The sequence below is a fragment of the Phyllobates terribilis genome, unplaced genomic scaffold (assembly GCF_046119375.1).
Source record: "Phyllobates terribilis strain yellow unplaced genomic scaffold, ASM4611937v1 Scaffold_6__1_contigs__length_29720123, whole genome shotgun sequence".
NCBI lineage: Eukaryota > Metazoa > Chordata > Amphibia > Anura > Dendrobatidae > Phyllobates > Phyllobates terribilis.
In genome coordinates, this window is record NW_027362766.1 from 17,946,878 (window position 1) to 17,970,868 (window position 23,991).

Below are 23,991 nucleotides of genomic sequence, written 5' to 3' on the forward strand. Positions count from 1 at the left end.
GTGGGACTTGTTCTATTAGTCCATCTATACTGACCTCCATCAGGTTGCAAATTCAATATAATTTTTTTCTGCATCGTGCTTTGAAAAAATATTTAGGCTTGTAGCAGTGTGTGGGACTTGTTCTATTAGTCCATCTATACTGACCTCCATCAGGTTGCAAATTCAATATAATTTTTTTCTGCATCTAGCTCTGAAAAAATATTTCAGCTTGTAGCAGTGTGTGGGACTTGTTCTATTAGTCCATCTATACTGACCTCCATCAGGTTGCAAATTCAATATAATTTTTTTCTGCATCTAGCTCTGAAAAAATATTTCAGCTTGTAGCAGTGTGTGGGACTTGTTCTATTAGTCCATCTATACTGACCTCCATCAGGTTGCAAATTCAATATAATTTTTTTCTGCATCGTGCTTTGAAAAAATATTTAGGCTTGTAGCAGTGTGTGGGACTTGTTCTATTAGTCCATCTATACTGACCTCCATCAGGTTGCAAATTCAATATAATTTTTTTCTGCATCTAGCTCTGAAAAAATATTTCAGCTTGTAGCAGTGTGTGGGACTTTTTCTATTAGTCCATCTATACTGACCTCCATCAGGTTGCAAATTCAATATAATTTTTTTCTGCATCTAGCTCTGAAAAAATATTTCAGCTTGTAGCAGTGTGTGGAACTTGTTCTATTAGTACATCTATACTAACCTCCATCAAGTTGCAAATTCAATATATTTTTTTTCTGCATCTAGCTCTGAAAAAATATTTAGGTTTCTAGCAGTGTGTGGGACTTGTTCTATTAGTCCATCCATACTAACCTCCATCAGGTTACAAATTCAATATAATTTTTTTCTGCATGTAGCTTTGAAAAAATATATCAGCTTGTAGCAGTGTGTGGGACTTGTTCTATTAGTCCATCTATACTAACTTCTATCAGGTTGCAAATTCAATATAATTTTTTTCTGCATCGAGTTCTGAAAAAATAATTAAGCTTGTAGCAGTGTGTGAGACTTGTCCTACTAGTCCATCTATACTGACCTCCATCAAGTAGCAAATTCAATATAATTTTTTTCTGCATCTAGCTCTGAAAAAATATTTCGGCTTCTAGCAGTGTGTGGGACTTGTTCTATTAGTCCATCTATACTAACCTCCATCAGGATGCAAATTCAATATAATTTTTTTCTGCATCTAGCTCTGAAAAAATATTTCAGCTTGTAGCAGTGTGTGGGACTTGTTCTATTAGAACATCTATACTGGCCTCCATCAGGATGCAAATTCAACATAATTTTTTTCTGCATCTACCTCCGAAAAAATATTTCAGCTTGTAGCAGTGTGTGGGACTTGTTCTATTAGTCCATCTATACTGACCTCCATCAGGTTGCAAATTGAATATAATTTTTTCCTGCATCTAGCTCTGAAAAAATATTTCAGCTTGTAGCAGTGTGTGATACTTGTTCTATTAGTCCATCTATACTAACCTCCATCAGGTTGCAAATTCAATATAATTTTTTTGTGCATGTAGCTTTGAAAAAATATTTCAGCTTGTAGCAGTGTGTGGGACTTGTTCTATTAGTCCATCTATACTGACCTCCATCAGGTTGCAAATTCAATATAATTTTTTTCTGCATCTAGCTCTGAAAAAATAATTAAGCTTGTAGCAGTGTGTGGGACTTGTTCTATTAATCCATCTATACTGACCTCCATCAGGTTGCAAATTCAATATAATTTTTTTCTGCATCTAGCTCTGAAAAAATATTTCACCTTGTAGCAGTGTGTGGGACTTGTTCTATTAGTCCATCTATACTGACCTCCATCAGGTTGCAAATTCAATATAATTTTTTTCTGCATCTAGCTCTGAAAAAATATTTTATCTTGTAGCAGTGTGTGGAACTTGTTCTATTAGACCATCTATACTGACCTCCATCAGGTTGCAAATTCAATATAATTTTTTTCTGCATCATGCTCTGAAAAAATATTTAGGCTTCTAGCAATGTGTGGGACTTGTTCTATTAGTCCATCTATACTAATCTCCATCAGGTTGCAAATTCAATATAATTTTTTTCTGCGTGTAGCTTTGAAAAAATATTTCAGCTTGTAGCAGTGTGTGGGACTTGTTCTATTAGTCCATCTATACTAACCTCCATCAGGTTGCAAATTCAATATAATTTTTTTCTGCATCTAGCTCTGAAAAAATATTTCAGCTTGTTGCAGTGTGTGGGACTTGTTCTATTAGTCCATCTATACTGACCTCCATCAGGTTGCAAATTCAATATAATTTTTTTCTGCATCTAGCTCTGAAAAAATATTTCAGCTTGTAGCAGTGTGTGGGACTTGTTCTATTAGAACATCTATACTGGCCTCCATCAGGATCCAAATTCAATATAATTTTTTTCTGCATCTACTTCCGAAAAAATATTTCAGCTTGTAGCAGTGTGTGGGACTTGTTCTATTAGTCCATCTATACTGACCTCCATCAGGTTGCAAATTCAATATAATTTTTTCTGCATCTAGCTCTGAAAAAATATTTCAGCTTGTAGCAGTGTGTGGGACTTGTTCTATTAGTCCATCTATACTAACCTCCATCAGGTTGCAAATTCAATATAATTTTTTGTGCATGTAGCTTTGAAAAAATATTTCAGCTTGTAGCAGTTTGGGGGACTTGTTCTATTAGTCCGTCTGTACTGACCTCCATCAGGTTGCAAATTCAATATAATTTTTTTCTGCATCTAGCTCTGAAAAAATAATTAAGCTCGTAGCAGTGTGTGGAACTTGTTCTATTAGTCCATCTATACTAACCTCCATCAGGTTGCAAATTCAATATAAATTTTTTCTGCATCTAGCTCTGAAAAAATATTTCGGCTTGTAGCAGTGTGTGGGACTTGTTCTATTAGTCCATCTATACTAACCTCCATCAGGTTGCAAATTCAATATAATTTATTTCTGCATCTAGCTCTGAAAAAATATTTCAGCTTGTAGCAGTGTGTGGGACTTGTTCTATTAGTCCATCTATATTGACCTCCATCAGGTTGCAAATTCAATATAATTTTTTTCTGCATCTAGCTCTGAAAAAATATTTCGGCTTCTAGCAGTGTGTGGGACTTGTTCTATTAGTCCATCTATAATAACCTACATCAGGTTGCAAATTCAATATAATTTTTTTCTGCAACTAGCTCTGAAAAAATATTTCAGCTTGTAGCAGTGTGTGGGACTTGTTCTATTAGTACATCTATACTGACCTCCATCAGGTTGCAAATTCAATATAATTTTTTTCTGCATCTAGCTCTGAAAAAAAATTTAAGCTTATAGCGGTGTATGGGACTTGTTCTATTAGTCCATCTATACTGACCTCCATCAGGTTGCAAATTCAATATAATTGTTTTCTGCATCGAGCTCTGAAAAAATATTTCGGCTTGTAGCAGTGTGTGGGACTTGTTCTGTTAGTCCACCTATACTAACCCCCATCAGGTTGCAAATTCAAAATATTTTTTTTCTGCATCTAGCTCTGAAAAAATATTTCAGCTTGTAGCAGTGTGTGGGACTTGTTCTATTAGTCCATCTATACTGACCTCCATCAGGTTGCAAATTCAATATAATTTTTTTCTGCATCTAGCTCTGAAAAAATATTTCAGCTTGTAGCAGTGTGTGGGACTTGTTCTATTAGTCCATCTATACTGACCTCCATCAGGTTGCAAATTCAATATAATTTTTTTCTGCATCTAGCTCTGAAAAAATATTTCAGCTTGTAGCAGTGTGTGGGACTTGTTCTATTAGTCCATCTATACTGACCTCCATCAGGTTGCAAATTCAATATAATTTTTTTCTGCATCTAGCTCTGAAAAAATATTTCAGCTTGTAGCAGTGTGTGGGACTTTTTCTCTTAGTCCATCTATACTGACCTCCATCAGGTTGCAAATTCAATATAATTTTTTTCTGCATCTAGCTCTGAAAAAATATTTCATCTTGTAGCAGTGTGTGGAACTTGTTCTATTAGTACATCTATACTAACCTCCATCAAGTTGCAAATTCAATATATTTTTTTTCTGCATCTATCTCTGAAAAAATATTTAGGTTTCTAGCAGTGTGTGGGACTTGTTCTATTAGTCCATCGTTACTAACCTCCATCAGGTTGCAAATTCAATATAATTTTTTTCTGCATGTAGCTTTGAAAAAATATTTCAGCTTGTAGCAGTGTGTGGGACTTGTTCTATTAGTCCATCTGTACTAACTTCTATCAGGTTGCAAATTCAATATAATTTTTTTCTGCATCGAGCTCTGAAAAATAATTAAGCTTGTAGCAGTGTGTGGGACTTGTCCTACTAGTCCGTCTATACTGACCTCCATCAAGTAGCAAATTCAATATAATTTTTTTCTGCATCTAGCTCTGAAAAAATATTTTGGCTTCTAGCAGTGTGTGGGACTTGTTCTATTAGTCCATCTATACTAACCTCCATCAGGTTGCAAATTCAATATAATTTTTTTCTGCATCTAGCTCTGAAAAAATATTTCAGCTTGTAGCAGTGTGTGGGACTTGTTCTATTAGTCCATCTATACTGACCTCCATCAGGTTGCAAATTCAATATAATTTTTTTCTGCATCTAGCTCTGAAAAAATATTTCAGCTTGTAGCAGTGTGTGGGACTTGTTCTATTAGTACATCTATACTGACCTCCATCAGGTTGCAAATTCAATATAATTTTTTTCTGCATCTAGCTCTGAAAAAATATTTCAGCTTGTAGCAGTGTGTGGGACTTGTTCTATTAGTCCATCTATACTGACCTCCATCAGGTTGCAAATTCAATATAATTTTTTTCTGCATCGTGCTCTGAAAAAATATTTAGGCTTGTAGCAGTGTGTGGGACTTGTTCTATTAGTCCATCTATACTGACCTCCATCAGGTTGCAAATTCAATATAATTTTTTTCTGCATCTAGCTCTGAAAAAATATTTCAGCTTGTAGCAGTGTGTGGGACTTTTTCTATTAGTCCATCTATACTGACCTCCATCAGGTTGCAAATTCAATATAATTTTTTTCTGCATCTAGCTCTAAAAAAATATTTCAGCTTGTAGCAGTGTGTGGAACTTGTTCTATTAGTAAATCTATACTAACCTCCATCAAGTTGCAAATTCAATATATTTTTTTTCTGCTTTTAGCTCTGAAAAAATATTTAGCTTTCTAGCAGTGTGTGGGACTTGTTCTATTAGTCCATCCATACTAACCTCCATCAGGTTGCAAATTCAATATAATTTTTTTCTGCATGTAGCTTTGAAAAAATATTTCAGCTTGTAGCAGTGTGTGGGACTTGTTCTATTAGTCCATCTGTACTAACTTCTATCAGGTTGCAAATTCAATATAATTTTTTTCTGCATCTAGCTCTGAAAAAATAATTAAGCTTGTAGCAGTGTGTGGGACTTGTTCTATTAATCCATCTATACTGACCTCCATCAGGTTGCAAATTCAATATAATTTTTTTCTGCATCTAGCTCTGAAAAAATATTTTATCTTGTAGCAGTGTGTGGAACTTGTTCTATTAGACCATCTATACTGACCTCCATCAGGTTGCAAATTCAATATAATTTTTTTCTGCATCAAGCTCTGAAAAAATATTTAGGCTTCTAGCAATGTGTGGGACTTGTTCTATTAGTCCATCTATACTAATCTCCATCAGGTTGCAAATTCAATATAATTTTTTTCTGCGTGTAGCTTTGAAAAAATATTTCAGCTTGTAGCAGTGTGTGGGACTTGTTCTATTAGTCCATCTATACTAACCTCCATCAGGTTGCAAATTCAATATAATTTTTTTCTGCATCTAGCTCTGAAAAAATATTTCAGCTTGTTGCAGTGTGTGGGACTTGTTCTATTAGTCCATCTATACTGACCTCCATCAGGTTGCAAATTCAATATAATTTTTTTCTGCATCTAGCTCTGAAAAAATATTTCAGCTTGTAGCAGTGTGTGGGACTTGCTCTATTAGAACATCTATACTGGCCTCCATCAGGATACAAATTCAATATAATTTTTTTCTGCATCTACTTCCGAAAAAATATTTCAGCTTGTAGCAGTGTGTGGGACTTGTTCTATTAGTCCATCTATACTGACCTCCATCAGGTTGCAAATTCAATATAATTTTTTCTGCATCTAGCTCTGAAAAAATATTTCAGCTTGTAGCAGTGTGTGGGACTTGTTCTATTAGTCCATCTATACTAACCTCCATCAGGTTGCAAATTCAATATAATTTTTTGTGCATGTAGCTTTGAAAAAATATTTCAGCTTGTAGCAGTTTGTGGGACTTGTTCTATTAGTCCGTCTGTACTGACCTCCATCAGGTTGCAAATTCAATATAATTTTTTTCTGCATCTAGCTCTGAAAAAATAATTAAGCTCGTAGCAGTGTGTGGAACTTGTTCTATTAGTCCATCTATACTAACCTCCATCAGGTTGCAAATTCAATATAAATTTTTTCTGCATCTAGCTCTAAAAAAATATTTCGGCTTGTAGCAGTGTGTGGGACTTGTTCTATTAGTCCATCTATACTAACCTCCATCAGGTTGCAAATTCAATATAATTTTTTTCTGCATCTAGCTCTGAAAAAATATTTCAGCTTGTAGCAGTGTGTGGGACTTGTTCTATTAGTCCATCTATATTGACCTCCATCAGGTTGCAAATTCAATATAATTTTTTTCTGCATCTAGCTCTGAAAAAATATTTCGGCTTCTAGCAGTGTGTGGGACTTGTTCTATTAGTCCATCTATAATAACCTACATCAGGTTGCAAATTCAATATAATTTTTTTCTGCAACTAGCTCTGAAAAAATATTTCAGCTTGTAGCAGTGTGTGGGACTTGTTCTATTAGTACATCTATACTGACCTCCATCAGGTTGCAAATTCAATATAATTTTTTTCTGCATCTAGCTCTGAAAAAAAATTTAAGCTTATAGCGGTGTATGGGACTTGTTCTATTAGTCCATCTATACTGACCTCCATCAGGTTGCAAATTCAATATATTTGTTTTCTGCATCGAGCTCTGAAAAAATATTTCGGCTTGTAGCAGTGTGTGGGACTTGTTCTGTTAGTCCACCTATACTAACCCCCATCAGGTTGCAAATTCAAAATATTTTTTTTCTGCATCTAGCTCTGAAAAAATATTTCAGCTTGTAGCAGTGTGTGGGACTTGTTCTATTAGTCCATCTATACTGACCTCCATCAGGTTGCAAATTCAATATAATTTTTTTCTGCATCTAGCTCTGAAAAAATATTTCAGCTTGTAGCAGTGTGTGGGACTTGTTCTATTAGTCCATCTATACTGACCTCCATCAGGTTGCAAATTCAATATAATTTTTTTCTGCATCTAGCTCTGAAAAAATATTTCAGCTTGTAGCAGTGTGTGGGACTTGTTCTATTAGTGCATCTATACTGACCTCCATCAGGTTGCAAATTCAATATAATTTTTTTCTGCATCTAGCTCTGAAAAAATATTTCAGCTTGTAGCAGTGTGTGGGACTTTTTCTCTTAGTCCATCTATACTGACCTCCATCAGGTTGCAAATTCAATATAATTTTTTTCTGCATCTAGCTCTGAAAAAATATTTCATCTTGTAGCAGTGTGTGGAACTTGTTCTATTAGTACATCTATACTAACCTCCATCAAGTTGCAAATTCAATATATTTTTTTTCTGCATCTATCTCTGAAAAAATATTTAGGTTTCTAGCAGTGTGTGGGACTTGTTCTATTAGTCCATCGTTACTAACCTCCATCAGGTTGCAAATTCAATATAATTTTTTTCTGCATGTAGCTTTGAAAAAATATTTCAGCTTGTAGCAGTGTGTGGGACTTGTTCTATTAGTCCATCTGTACTAACTTCTATCAGGTTGCAAATTCAATATAATTTTTTTCTGCATCGAGCTCTGAAAAATAATTAAGCTTGTAGCAGTGTGTGGGACTTGTCCTACTAGTCCGTCTATACTGACCTCCATCAAGTAGCAAATTCAATATAATTTTTTTCTGCATCTAGCTCTGAAAAAATATTTTGGCTTCTAGCAGTGTGTGGGACTTGTTCTATTAGTCCATCTATACTAACCTCCATCAGGTTGCAAATTCAATATAATTTTTTTCTGCATCTAGCTCTGAAAAAATATTTCAGCTTGTAGCAGTGTGTGGGACTTGTTCTATTAGTCCATCTATACTGACCTCCATCAGGTTGCAAATTCAATATAATTTTTTTCTGCATCTAGCTCTGAAAAAATATTTCAGCTTGTAGCAGTGTGTGGGACTTGTTCTATTAGTACATCTATACTGACCTCCATCAGGTTGCAAATTCAATATAATTTTTTTCTGCATCTAGCTCTGAAAAAATATTTCAGCTTGTAGCAGTGTGTGGGACTTGTTCTATTAGTCCATCTATACTGACCTCCATCAGGTTGCAAATTCAATATAATTTTTTTCTGCATCGTGCTCTGAAAAAATATTTAGGCTTGTAGCAGTGTGTGGGACTTGTTCTATTAGTCCATCTATACTGACCTCCATCAGGTTGCAAATTCAATATAATTTTTTTCTGCATCTAGCTCTGAAAAAATATTTCAGCTTGTAGCAGTGTGTGGGACTTTTTCTATTAGTCCATCTATACTGACCTCCATCAGGTTGCAAATTCAATATAATTTTTTTCTGCATCTAGCTCTAAAAAAATATTTCAGCTTGTAGCAGTGTGTGGAACTTGTTCTATTAGTAAATCTATACTAACCTCCATCAAGTTGCAAATTCAATATATTTTTTTTCTGCTTTTAGCTCTTAAAAAATATTTAGGTTTCTAGCAGTGTGTGGGACTTGTTCTATTAGTCCATCCATACTAACCTCCATCAGGTTGCAAATTCAATATAATTTTTTTCTGCATGTAGCTTTGAAAAAATATTTCAGCTTGTAGCAGTGTGTGGGACTTGTTCTATTAGTCCATCTGTACTAACTTCTATCAGGTTGCAAATTCAATATAATTTTTTTCTGCATCGAGCTCTGAAAAATAATTAAGCTTGTAGCAGTGTGTGGGACTTGTCCTACTAGTCCGTCTATACTGACCTCCATCAAGTAGCAAATTCAATATAATTTTTTTCTGCATCTAGCTCTGAAAAAATATTTTGGCTTCTAGCAGTGTGTGGGACTTGTTCTATTAGTCCATCTATACTAACCTCCATCAGGTTGCAAATTCAATATAATTTTTTTCTGCATCTAGCTCTGAAAAAATATTTCAGCTTGTAGCAGTGTGTGGGACTTGTTCTATTAGAACATCTATACAGGCCTCCATCAGGATGCAAATTCAACATAATTTTTTTCTGCATCTACCTCCGAAAAAATATTTCAGCTTGTAGCAGTGTGTGGGACTTGTTCTATTAGTCCATCTATACTGACCTCCATCAGGTTGCAAATTCAATATAATTTTTTCTGCATCTAGCTCTGAAAAAATATTTCAGCTTGTAGCAGTGTGTGATACTTGTTCTATTAGTCCATCTATAGTAACCTCCATCAGGTTGCAAATTCAATATAATTTTTTGTGCATGTAGCTTTGAAAAAATATTTCAGCTTGTAGCAGTGTGTGGGACTTGTTCTATTTGTCCATCTATACTGACCTCCATCAGGTTGCAAATTCAATATAATTTTTTTCTGCATCTAGCTCTGAAAAAATAATTAAGCTTGTAGCAGTGTGTGGGACTTGTTCTATTAATCCATCTATACTGACCTCCATCAGGTTGCAAATTCAATATAATTTTTTTCTGCATCTAGCTCTGAAAAAATATTTCACCTTGTAGCAGTGTGTGGGACTTGTTCTATTAGTCCATCTATACTGACCTCCATCAGGTTGCAAATTCAATATAATTTTTTTCTGCATCTAGCTCTGAAAAAATATTTCATCTTGTAGCAGTGTGTGGAACTTGTTCTATTAGTCCATCTATACTGACCTCCATCAGGTTGCAAATTCAATATAATTTTTTTCTGCATCAAGCTCTGAAAAAATATTTAGGCTTCTAGCAGTGTGTGGGACTTGTTCTATTAGTCCATCTATACTAATCTCCATCAGGTTGCAAATTCAATATAATTTTTTTCTGCATGTAGCTTTGAAAAAATATTTCAGCTTGTAGCAGTGTGTGGGACTTGTTCTATTAGTCCATCTATACTAACCTCCATCAGGTTGCAAATTCAATATAATTTTTTTCTGCATCGAGCTCTGAAAAAATATTTCACCTTGTTGCAGTGTTTGGGACTTGTTCTATTAGTCCATCTATACTGACCTCCATCAGGTTGCAAATTCAAAATAATTATTTTCTGCATCTAGCTCTGAAAAAATATTTCAGCTTGTAGCAGTGTGTGCGACTTGTTCTATTAGTCCATCTATACTGACCTCCATCAGGTTGCAAATTCAATATAGTTTTTTTCTGCATCTAGCTCTGAAAAAATAGTTCGGCTTGTAGCAGTGTGTGGGACTTGTTCTATTAGTCCATCTATACTAACCTCCATCAGGTTGCAAATTCAATATAATTTTTTTCTGCATCGAGCTCTGAAAAAATATTTCAGCTTGTAGCAGTGTGTGGGACTTTTTCTATTAGTCCATCTATACTGACCTCCATCAAGTTGCAAATTCAATATAATTTTTTTCTGCATCTAGCTCTGAAAAAATATTTCAGCTTGTAGCAGTGTGTGGGACTTTTTCTATTAGTCCATCTATACTGACCTCCATCAAGTTGCAAATTCAATATAATTTTTTTCTGCATCTAGCTCTGAAAAAATATTTTATCTTGTAGCAGTGTGTGGAACTTGTTCTATTAGACCATCTATACTGACCTCCATCAGGTTGCAAATTCAATATAATTTTTTTCTGCATCAAGCTCTGAAAAAATATTTAGGCTTCTAGCAATGTGTGGGACTTGTTCTATTAGTCCATCTATACTAATCTCCATCAGGTTGCAAATTCAATATAATTTTTTTCTGCGTGTAGCTTTGAAAAAATATTTCAGCTTGTAGCAGTGTGTGGGACTTGTTCTATTAGTCCATCTATACTAACCTCCATCAGGTTGCAAATTCAATATAATTTTTTTCTGCATCTAGCTCTGAAAAAATATTTCAGCTTGTTGCAGTGTGTGGGACTTGTTCTATTAGTCCATCTATACTGACCTCCATCAGGTTGCAAATTCAATATAATTTTTTTCTGCATCTAGCTCTGAAAAAATATTTCAGCTTGTAGCAGTGTGTGGGACTTGTTCTATTAGAACATCTATACTGGCCTCCATCAGGATACAAATTCAATATAATTTTTTTCTGCATCTACTTCCGAAAAAATATTTCAGCTTGTAGCAGTGTGTGGGACTTGTTCTATTAGTCCATCTATACTGACCTCCATCAGGTTGCAAATTCAATATAATTTTTTCTGCATCTAGCTCTGAAAAAATATTTCAGCTTGTAGCAGTGTGTGGGACTTGTTCTATTAGTCCATCTATACTAACCTCCATCAGGTTGCAAATTCAATATAATTTTTTGTGCATGTAGCTTTGAAAAAATATTTCAGCTTGTAGCAGTTTGTGGGACTTGTTCTATTAGTCCGTCTGTACTGACCTCCATCAGGTTGCAAATTCAATATAATTTTTTTCTGCATCTAGCTCTGAAAAAATAATTAAGCTCGTAGCAGTGTGTGGAACTTGTTCTATTAGTCCATCTATACTAACCTCCATCAGGTTGCAAATTCAATATAAATTTTTTCTGCATCTAGCTCTGAAAAAATATTTCGGCTTGTAGCAGTGTGTGGGACTTGTTCTATTAGTCCATCTATACTAACCTCCATCAGGTTGCAAATTCAATATAATTTTTTTCTGCATCTAGCTCTGAAAAAATATTTCAGCTTGTAGCAGTGTGTGGGACTTGTTCTATTAGTCCATCTATATTGACCTCCATCAGGTTGCAAATTCAATATAATTTTTTTCTGCATCTAGCTCTGAAAAAATATTTCGGCTTCTAGCAGTGTGTGGGACTTGTTCTATTAGTCCATCTATAATAACCTACATCAGGTTGCAAATTCAATATAATTTTTTTCTGCAACTAGCTCTGAAAAAATATTTCAGCTTGTAGCAGTGTGTGGGACTTGTTCTATTAGTACATCTATACTGACCTCCATCAGGTTGCAAATTCAATATAATTTTTTTCTGCATCTAGCTCTGAAAAAAAATTTAAGCTTATAGCGGTGTATGGGACTTGTTCTATTAGTCCATCTATACTGACCTCCATCAGGTTGCAAATTCAATATATTTGTTTTCTGCATCGAGCTCTGAAAAAATATTTCGGCTTGTAGCAGTGTGTGGGACTTGTTCTGTTAGTCCACCTATACTAACCCCCATCAGGTTGCAAATTCAAAATATTTTTTTTCTGCATCTAGCTCTGAAAAAATATTTCAGCTTGTAGCAGTGTGTGGGACTTGTTCTATTAGTCCATCTATACTGACCTCCATCAGGTTGCAAATTCAATATAATTTTTTTCTGCATCTAGCTCTGAAAAAATATTTCAGCTTGTAGCAGTGTGTGGGACTTGTTCTATTAGTCCATCTATACTGACCTCCATCAGGTTGCAAATTCAATATAATTTTTTTCTGCATCTAGCTCTGAAAAAATATTTCAGCTTGTAGCAGTGTGTGGGACTTGTTCTATTAGTGCATCTATACTGACCTCCATCAGGTTGCAAATTCAATATAATTTTTTTCTGCATCTAGCTCTGAAAAAATATTTCAGCTTGTAGCAGTGTGTGGGACTTTTTCTCTTAGTCCATCTATACTGACCTCCATCAGGTTGCAAATTCAATATAATTTTTTTCTGCATCTAGCTCTGAAAAAATATTTCATCTTGTAGCAGTGTGTGGAACTTGTTCTATTAGTACATCTATACTAACCTCCATCAAGTTGCAAATTCAATATATTTTTTTTCTGCATCTATCTCTGAAAAAATATTTAGGTTTCTAGCAGTGTGTGGGACTTGTTCTATTAGTCCATCGTTACTAACCTCCATCAGGTTGCAAATTCAATATAATTTTTTTCTGCATGTAGCTTTGAAAAAATATTTCAGCTTGTAGCAGTGTGTGGGACTTGTTCTATTAGTCCATCTGTACTAACTTCTATCAGGTTGCAAATTCAATATAATTTTTTTCTGCATCGAGCTCTGAAAAATAATTAAGCTTGTAGCAGTGTGTGGGACTTGTCCTACTAGTCCGTCTATACTGACCTCCATCAAGTAGCAAATTCAATATAATTTTTTTCTGCATCTAGCTCTGAAAAAATATTTTGGCTTCTAGCAGTGTGTGGGACTTGTTCTATTAGTCCATCTATACTAACCTCCATCAGGTTGCAAATTCAATATAATTTTTTTCTGCATCTAGCTCTGAAAAAATATTTCAGCTTGTAGCAGTGTGTGGGACTTGTTCTATTAGTCCATCTATACTGACCTCCATCAGGTTGCAAATTCAATATAATTTTTTTCTGCATCTAGCTCTGAAAAAATATTTCAGCTTGTAGCAGTGTGTGGGACTTGTTCTATTAGTACATCTATACTGACCTCCATCAGGTTGCAAATTCAATATAATTTTTTTCTGCATCTAGCTCTGAAAAAATATTTCAGCTTGTAGCAGTGTGTGGGACTTGTTCTATTAGTCCATCTATACTGACCTCCATCAGGTTGCAAATTCAATATAATTTTTTTCTGCATCGTGCTCTGAAAAAATATTTAGGCTTGTAGCAGTGTGTGGGACTTGTTCTATTAGTCCATCTATACTGACCTCCATCAGGTTGCAAATTCAATATAATTTTTTTCTGCATCTAGCTCTGAAAAAATATTTCAGCTTGTAGCAGTGTGTGGGACTTTTTCTATTAGTCCATCTATACTGACCTCCATCAGGTTGCAAATTCAATATAATTTTTTTCTGCATCTAGCTCTAAAAAAATATTTCAGCTTGTAGCAGTGTGTGGAACTTGTTCTATTAGTAAATCTATACTAACCTCCATCAAGTTGCAAATTCAATATATTTTTTTTCTGCTTTTAGCTCTTAAAAAATATTTAGGTTTCTAGCAGTGTGTGGGACTTGTTCTATTAGTCCATCCATACTAACCTCCATCAGGTTGCAAATTCAATATAATTTTTTTCTGCATGTAGCTTTGAAAAAATATTTCAGCTTGTAGCAGTGTGTGGGACTTGTTCTATTAGTCCATCTGTACTAACTTCTATCAGGTTGCAAATTCAATATAATTTTTTTCTGCATCGAGCTCTGAAAAATAATTAAGCTTGTAGCAGTGTGTGGGACTTGTCCTACTAGTCCGTCTATACTGACCTCCATCAAGTAGCAAATTCAATATAATTTTTTTCTGCATCTAGCTCTGAAAAAATATTTTGGCTTCTAGCAGTGTGTGGGACTTGTTCTATTAGTCCATCTATACTAACCTCCATCAGGTTGCAAATTCAATATAATTTTTTTCTGCATCTAGCTCTGAAAAAATATTTCAGCTTGTAGCAGTGTGTGGGACTTGTTCTATTAGAACATCTATACAGGCCTCCATCAGGATGCAAATTCAACATAATTTTTTTCTGCATCTACCTCCGAAAAAATATTTCAGCTTGTAGCAGTGTGTGGGACTTGTTCTATTAGTCCATCTATACTGACCTCCATCAGGTTGCAAATTCAATATAATTTTTTCTGCATCTAGCTCTGAAAAAATATTTCAGCTTGTAGCAGTGTGTGATACTTGTTCTATTAGTCCATCTATAGTAACCTCCATCAGGTTGCAAATTCAATATAATTTTTTGTGCATGTAGCTTTGAAAAAATATTTCAGCTTGTAGCAGTGTGTGGGACTTGTTCTATTTGTCCATCTATACTGACCTCCATCAGGTTGCAAATTCAATATAATTTTTTTCTGCATCTAGCTCTGAAAAAATAATTAAGCTTGTAGCAGTGTGTGGGACTTGTTCTATTAATCCATCTATACTGACCTCCATCAGGTTGCAAATTCAATATAATTTTTTTCTGCATCTAGCTCTGAAAAAATATTTCACCTTGTAGCAGTGTGTGGGACTTGTTCTATTAGTCCATCTATACTGACCTCCATCAGGTTGCAAATTCAATATAATTTTTTTCTGCATCTAGCTCTGAAAAAATATTTCATCTTGTAGCAGTGTGTGGAACTTGTTCTATTAGTCCATCTATACTGACCTCCATCAGGTTGCAAATTCAATATAATTTTTTTCTGCATCAAGCTCTGAAAAAATATTTAGGCTTCTAGCAGTGTGTGGGACTTGTTCTATTAGTCCATCTATACTAATCTCCATCAGGTTGCAAATTCAATATAATTTTTTTCTGCATGTAGCTTTGAAAAAATATTTCAGCTTGTAGCAGTGTGTGGGACTTGTTCTATTAGTCCATCTATACTAACCTCCATCAGGTTGCAAATTCAATATAATTTTTTTCTGCATCGAGCTCTGAAAAAATATTTCACCTTGTTGCAGTGTTTGGGACTTGTTCTATTAGTCCATCTATACTGACCTCCATCAGGTTGCAAATTCAAAATAATTATTTTCTGCATCTAGCTCTGAAAAAATATTTCAGCTTGTAGCAGTGTGTGCGACTTGTTCTATTAGTCCATCTATACTGACCTCCATCAGGTTGCAAATTCAATATAGTTTTTTTCTGCATCTAGCTCTGAAAAAATAGTTCGGCTTGTAGCAGTGTGTGGGACTTGTTCTATTAGTCCATCTATACTAACCTCCATCAGGTTGCAAATTCAATATAATTTTTTTCTGCATCGAGCTCTGAAAAAATATTTCAGCTTGTTGCAGTGTGTGGGACTTTTTCTATTAGTCCATCTATACTGACCTCCATCAAGTTGCAAATTCAATATAATTTTTTTCTGCATCTAGCTCTGAAAAAATATTTTGGCTTCTAGCAGTGTGTGGGACTTGTTCTATTAGTACATCTATACTAACCTCCATCAGGTTGCAAATTCAATATAATTTTTTTCTGCATCTAGCTCTGAAAAAATATTTCAGCTTGCAGCAGTGTGTGGGACTTGTTCTATTAGAACATCTATACTGGCCTCCATCAGGATGCAAATTCAATATAATTTTTTTCTGCATCTACCACCGAAAAAATATTTCAGCTTGTAGCAGTGTGTGGGACTTGTTCTATTAGTCCATCTATACTGACCTCCATCAGGTTGCAAATTCAATATAATTTTTTTCTGCATCTAGCTCTGAAAAAATATTTCAGCTTGTAGCAGTGTGTGGGACTTGTTCTATTAGTCCATCTATACTAACCTCCATCAGGTTGCAAATTCAATATAATTTTTTGTGCATGTAGCTTTGAAAAAATATTTCAGCTTGTAGCAGTTTGTGGGACTTGTTCTATTAGGCCGTCTGTACTGACCTCCATCAGGTTGCAAATTCAATATAATTTTTTTCTGCATCTAGCTCTGAAAAAATAATTAAGCTTGTAGCAGTGTGTGGAACTTGTTCTATTAGTCCATCTATACTGACCTCTATCACGTTGCAAATTCAATATAATTTTTTTCTGCATCTAGCTCTAAAAAAATATTTCAGCTTGTAGCAGTGTGTGGGACTTGTTCTATTAGTCCATCTTTACTGACCTCCATCAGGTTGCAAATTCAAAATAATTTTTTTCTGCATCTAGCTCTGAAAAAATATTTCAGCTTGTAGCAGTGTGTGGGACTTGTTCTATTAGTCCATCTATACTGACCTCCATCAGGTTGCAAATTCAATATAATTTTTTTCTGCATCGAGCTCTGAAAAAATATTTAGACTTCTAGCAGTGTGTGGGACTTGTTCTATTGGTCCATCTATACTAATCTCCATCAGGTTGCAAATTCAATATAATTTTTCTGCATGTAGCTTTGAAAAAATATTTCAGCTTGTAGCAGTGTGTGGGACTTGTTCTATTAGTCCATCTATACTGACATCCATCAGGTTGTAAATTCAATGTAATTTTTTTCTGCATCTAGCTCTGAAAAAATATTTCGGCTTGTAGCAGTGTGTGGGACTTGTTCTATTAGTCCATCTATACTAACCTCCATAAGGTTGCAAATTCAATATAATTTTTTTCTGCATCTAGCTCTGAAAAAATATTTCAGCTTGTAGCAGTGTGTGGGACTTGTTCTATTAGTCCATCTATACTGACCTCCATCAGGTTGCAAATTCAATATAATTTTTTTCTGCATCTAGCTCTGAAAAAATATTTCAGCTTGTAGCAGTGTGTGGGACTTTTTCTATTAGTCCATCTATACTGACCTCCATCAGGTTGCAAATTCAATATAATTTTTTTCTGCATCTAGCTCTGAAAAAATATTTCAGTTTGTAGCAGTGTGTGGGACTTGTTCTATTAGAACATCTATACTGGCCTCCATCAGGATGCAAATTCAACATAATTTTTTTCTGCATCTACCTCCGAAAAAATATTTCAGCTTGTAGCAGTGTGTGGGACTTGTTCTATTAGTCCATCTATACTGACCTAAATCAGGTTGCAAATTCAATATAATTTTTTTCTGCATCTAGCTCTGAAAAAATATTTCAGCTTGTAGCAGTGTGTGATACTTGTACTATTAGTCCATCTATACTAACCTCCATCAGGTTGCAAATTCAATATAATTTTTTTGTGCCTGTAGCTTTGAAAATATATTTCATCTTGTAGCAGTGTGTGGGACTTGTTCTATTAGTCCATCTATACTGACCTCCATCAGGTTGCAAATTCAATATAATTTTTTTCTGCATCAAGCTCTGAAAAAATATCTAGGCTTCTAGCAGTGTGTGGGACTTGTTCTATTAGTCCATCTATACTGACCTAAATCAGGTTGCAAATTCAATATAATTTTTTTCTGCATCTAGCTCTGAAAAAATATTTCAGCTTGTAGCAGTGTGTGATACTTGTACTATTAGTCCATCTATACTAACCTCCATCAGGTTGCAAATTCAATATAATTTTTTTGTGCCTGTAGCTTTGAAAATATATTTCAGCTTGTAGCAGTGTGTGGGACTTGTTCTATTAGTCCATCTATACTGACCTCCATCAGGTTGCAAATTCAATATAATTTTTTTCTGCATCTAGCTCTGAAAAAATATTTCATCTTGTAGCAGTGTGTGGGACTTGTTCTATTAGTCCATCTATACTGACCTCCATCAGGTTGCAAATTCAATATAATTTTTTTCTGCATCAAGCTCTGAAAAAATATCTAGGCTTCTAGCAGTGTGTGGGACTTGTTCTATTAGTCCATCTATACTAATCTCCATCAGGTTGCAAATTCAATATAATTTTTTTCTGCATGTAGCTTTGAAAAAATATTTCAGCTTGTAGCAGTGTGTGGGACTTGTTCTATTAGTCCATCTATACTAACCTCCATCAGGTTGCAAATTCAATATAATTTTTTTCTGCATCTAGCTCTGAAAAAATATTTCAGCTTGTAGCAGTGTTTGGGACTTGTTCTATTAGAACATCTATACTGGCCTCCATCAGGATGCAAATTCAATATAATGTTTTTCTGCATCTACCTCCGAAAAAATATTTCAACTTGTAGCAGTGTGTGGGACTTGTTCTATTAGTCCATCTATACTGACCTCCATCAGGTTGCAAATTGAATATAATTTTTTTCTGCATCTAGCTCTGAAAAAATATTTCAGCTTGTAGCAGTGTGTGGGACTTGTTCTATTAGTCCATCTATACTAACCTCCATCAGGTTGCAAATTCAATATAATTTTTTTGTGCATGTAGCTTTGAAAAAATATTTCAGCTTGTAACAGTGTGTGGGACTTGTTCTATTAGTCCATCTGTACTGACCTCCATCAGGTTGCAAATTCAATATAATTTTTTTCTGCATCTAGCTCTGAAAAAATAATTAAGCTTGTAGCAGTGTGTGGGACTTGTTCTATTAGTCCATCTATACTGACCTCCATCAGGTTGCAAATTCAATATAATTTTTTTCTGCATCTAGCTCTGAAAAAATATTTCAGCTTGTAACAGTGTGTGGGACTTGTTCTATTAGTCCATCTATACTGACCTCCATCAGGTTGTAAATTCAATATAATTTTTTTCTGCATCTAGCTCTGAAAAAATATTTCAGCTTGTAGCAGTGTGTGGGACTTGTTCTATTAGTCCATCTATACTGACCTCCATCAGGTTGCAAATTCAATATAATTTTTTTCTGCATCGAGCTCTGAAAAAATATTTAGACTTCTAGCAGTGTGTGGGACTTGTTCTATTAGTCCAACTATACTAATCTCCATCAGGTTGCAAATTCAATATAATTTTTTCTGCATGTAGCTTTGAAAAAATATTTCAGCTTGTAGCAGAGTGTGGGACTTGTTCTATTAGTCCATCTATACTGACATCCATCAGGTTGCAAATTCAATATAATTTTTTTCTGCATCTAGCTCTGAAAAAATATTTCGGCTTGTAGCAATGTGTGGGACTTGTTCTATTAGTCCATCTATACTAACCTCCATAAGGTTGCAAATTCAATTTAATTTTTTTCTGCATCTAGCTCTGAAAAAATATTTCAGCTTGTAGCAGTGTGTGGGACTTGTTCTATTAGTCCATCTATACTGACCTCCATCAGGTTGCAAATTCAATATAATTTTTTTCTGCATCAAGCTCTGAAAAAATATTTAGGCTTCTAGCAGTGTGTGGGTCTTGTTCTATTAGTCCATCTATACTAATCTCCATCAGGTTGCAAATTCAATATAATTTTTTTCTGCATGTAGCTTTGAAAAAATATTTCAGCTTGTAGCAGTGTGTGGGACTTGTTCTATTAGTCCATCTATACTAACCTCCATCAGGTTGCAAATTCAATATAATTTTTTTCTGCATCTAGCTCTGAAAAAATATTTCAGCTTGTTGCAGTGTGTGGGACTTGTTCTATTAGTCCATCTATACTGACCTCCATCAGGTTGCAAATTCAAAATAATTATTTTCTGCATCTAGCTCTGAAAAAATATTTCAGCTTGTAGCAGTGTGTGGGACTTGTTCTATTAGTCCATCTATACTGACCTCCATCAGGTTGCAAATTCAATATAATTTTTTTCTGCATCTAGCTCTGAAAAAATAGTTCGGCTTGTAGCAGTGTTTGGGACTTGTTCTATTAGTCCATCTATACTAACCTCCATCAGGTTGCAAATTCAATATAATTTTTTTCTGCATCGAGCTCTTAAAAAATATTTCAGCTTGTAGCAGTGTGTGGGACTTTTTCTATTAGTCCATCTATACTGACCTCCATCAAGTTGCAAATTCAATATAATTTTTTTCTGCATCTAGCTCTGAAAAAATATTTCAGCTTCTAGCAGTGTGTGGGACTTGTTCTATTAGTCCATCTATACTAACCTCCATCAGGTTGCAAATTCAATATAATTTTTTTCTGCATCTAGCTCTGAAAAAATATTTCAGCTTGTAGCAGTGTGTGGGACTTGTTCTATTAGAACATCTATACTGGCCTCCATCAGGATGCAAATTCAATATAATTTTTTTCTGCATCTACCTCCGAAAAAATATTTCAACTTGTAGCAGTGTGTGGGACTTGTTCTATTAGTCCATCTATACTGACCTCCATCAGGTTGCAAATTCAATATAATTTTTTTCTGCATCTAGCTCTGAAAAAATATTTCAGCTTGTAACAGTGTGTGGGACTTGTTCTATTAGTCCATCTATACTGACCTCCATCAGGTTGCAAATTCAATATAATTTTTTTCTGCATCTAGCTCTGAAAAAATATTTCAGCTTGTAGCAGTGTGTGGGACTTGTTCTATTAGTCCATCTATACTGACCTCCATCAGGTTGCAAATTCAATATAATTTTTTTCTGCATCGAGCTCTGAAAAAATATTTAGACTTCTAGCAGTGTGTGGGACTTGTTCTATTAGTCCATCTATACTAATCTCCATCAGGTTGCAAATTCAATATAATTTTTTCTGCATGTAGCTCTGAAAAAATATTTCAGCTTGTAGCAGTGTGTGATACTTGTTCTATTAGTCCATCTATACTAACCTCCATCAGGTTGCAAATTCAATATAATTTTTTTGTGCATGTAGCTTTGAAAAAATATTTCAGCTTGTAGCAGTGTGTGGGACTTGTTCTATTAGTCCATCTATACTGACCTCCATCAGGTTGCAAATTCAATATAATTTTTTTCTGCATCTAGCTCTGAAAAAATAATTAAGCTTGTAGCAGTGTGTGGGACTTGTTCTATTAATCCATCTATACTGACCTCCATCAGGTTGCAAATTCAATATAATTTTTTTCTGCATCTAGCTCTGAAAAAATATTTCACCTTGTAGCAGTGTGTGGGACTTGTTCTATTAGTCCATCTATACTGACCTCCATCAGGTTGCAAATTCAATATAATTTTTTTCTGCATCTAGCTCTGAAAAAATATTTTATCTTGTAGCAGTGTGTGGAACTTGTTCTATTAGACCATCTATACTGACCTCCATCAGGTTGCAAATTCAATATAATTTTTTTCTGCATCAAGCTCTGAAAAAATATTTAGGCTTCTAGCAATGTGTGGGACTTGTTCTATTAGTCCATCTATACTAATCTCCATCAGGTTGCAAATTCAATATAATTTTTTTCTGCGTGTAGCTTTGAAAAAATATTTCAGCTTGTAGCAGTGTGTGGGACTTGTTCTATTAGTCCATCTATACTAACCTCCATCAGGTTGCAAATTCAATATAATTTTTTTCTGCATCTAGCTCTGAAAAAATATTTCAGCTTGTTGCAGTGTGTGGGACTTGTTCTATTAGTCCATCTATACTGACCTCCATCAGGTTGCAAATTCAATATAATTTTTTTCTGCATCTAGCTCTGAAAAAATATTTCAGCTTGTAGCAGTGTGTGGGACTTGTTCTATTAGAACATCTATACTGGCCTCCATCAGGATACAAATTCAATATAATTTTTTTCTGCATCTACTTCCGAAAAAATATTTCAGCTTGTAGCAGTGTGTGGGACTTGTTCTATTAGTCCATCTATACTGACCTCCATCAGGTTGCAAATTCAATATAATTTTTTTCTGCATCTACCTCTGAAAAAATATTTCAGCTTGTAGCAGTGTGTGGGACTTGTTCTATTAGTCCATGTATACTAACCTCCATCAGGTTGCAAATTCAATATAATTTTTTGTGCATGTAGCTTTGAAAAAATATTTCAGCTTGTAGCAGTTTGTGGGACTTGTTCTATTAGTCCGTCTGTACTGACCTCCATCAGGTTGCAAATTCAATATAATTTTTTTCTGCATCTAGCTCTGAAAAAATAATTAAGCTCGTAGCAGTGTGTGGAACTTGTTCTATTAGTCCATCTATACTAACCTCCATCAGGTTGCAAATTCAATATACATTTTTTCTGCATCTAGCTCTGAAAAAATATTTCGGCTTGTAGCAGTGTGTGGGACTTGTTCTATTAGTCCATCTATACTAACCTCCATCAGGTTGCAAATTCAATATAATTTTTTTCTGCATCTAGCTCTGAAAAAATATTTCAGCTTGTAGCAGTGTGTGGGACTTGTTCTATTAGTCCATCTATATTGACCTCCATCAGGTTGCAAATTCAATATAATTTTTTTCTGCATCTAGCTCTGAAAAAATATTTCGGCTTCTAGCAGTGTGTGGGACTTGTTCTATTAGTCCATCTATAATAACCTACATCAGGTTGCAAATTCAATATAATTTTTTTCTGCAACTAGCTCTGAAAAAATATTTCAGCTTGTAGCAGTGTGTGGGACTTGTTCTATTAGTACATCTATACTGACCTCCATCAGGTTGCAAATTCAATATAATTTTTTTCTGCATCTAGCTCTGAAAAAAAATTTAAGCTTATAGCGGTGTATGGGACTTGTTCTATTAGTCCATCTATACTGACCTCCATCAGGTTGCAAATTCAATATAATTGTTTTCTGCATCGAGCTCTGAAAAAATATTTCGGCTTGTAGCAGTGTGTGGGACTTGTTCTATTAGTCCACCTATACTAACCCCCATCAGGTTGCAAATTCAAAATATTTTTTTTCTGCATCTAGCTCTGAAAAAATATTTCAGCTTGTAGCAGTGTGTGGGACTTGTTCTATTAGTCCATCTATACTGACCTCCATCAGGTTGCAAATTCAATATAATTTTTTTCTGCATCTAGCTCTGAAAAAATATTTCAGCTTGTAGCAGTGTGTGGGACTTGTTCTATTAGTCCATCTATACTGACCTCCATCAGGTTGCAAATTCAATATAATTTTTTTCTGCATCTAGCTCTGAAAAAATATTTCAGCTTGTAGCAGTGTGTGGGACTTTTTCTATTAGTCCATCTATACTGACCTCCATCAGGTTGCAAATTCAATATAATTTTTTTCTGCATCTAGCTCTGAAAAAATATTTCATCTTGTAACAGTGTGTGGAACTTGTTCTATTAGTACATCTATACTGACCTCCATCAGGTTGCAAATTCAATATAATTTTTTTCTGCATCTAGCTCTGAAAAAATATTTTATCTTGTAGCAGTGTGTGGAACTTGTTCTATTAGACCATCTATACTGACCTCCATCAGGTTGCAAATTCAATATAATTTTTTTCTGCATCAAGCTCTGAAAAAATATTTAGGCTTCTAGCAATGTGTGGGACTTGTTCTATTAGTCCATCTATACTAATCTCCATCAGGTTGCAAATTCAATATAATTTTTTTCTGCGTGTAGCTTTGAAAAAATATTTCAGCTTGTAGCAGTGTGTGGGACTTGTTCTATTAGTCCATCTATACTAACCTCCATCAGGTTGCAAATTCAATATAATTTTTTTCTGCATCTAGCTCTGAAAAAATATTTCAGCTTGTTGCAGTGTGTGGGACTTGTTCTATTAGTCCATCTATACTGACCTCCATCAGGTTGCAAATTCAATATAATTTTTTTCTGCATCTAGCTCTGAAAAAATATTTCAGCTTGTAGCAGTGTGTGGGACTTGTTCTATTAGAACATCTATACTG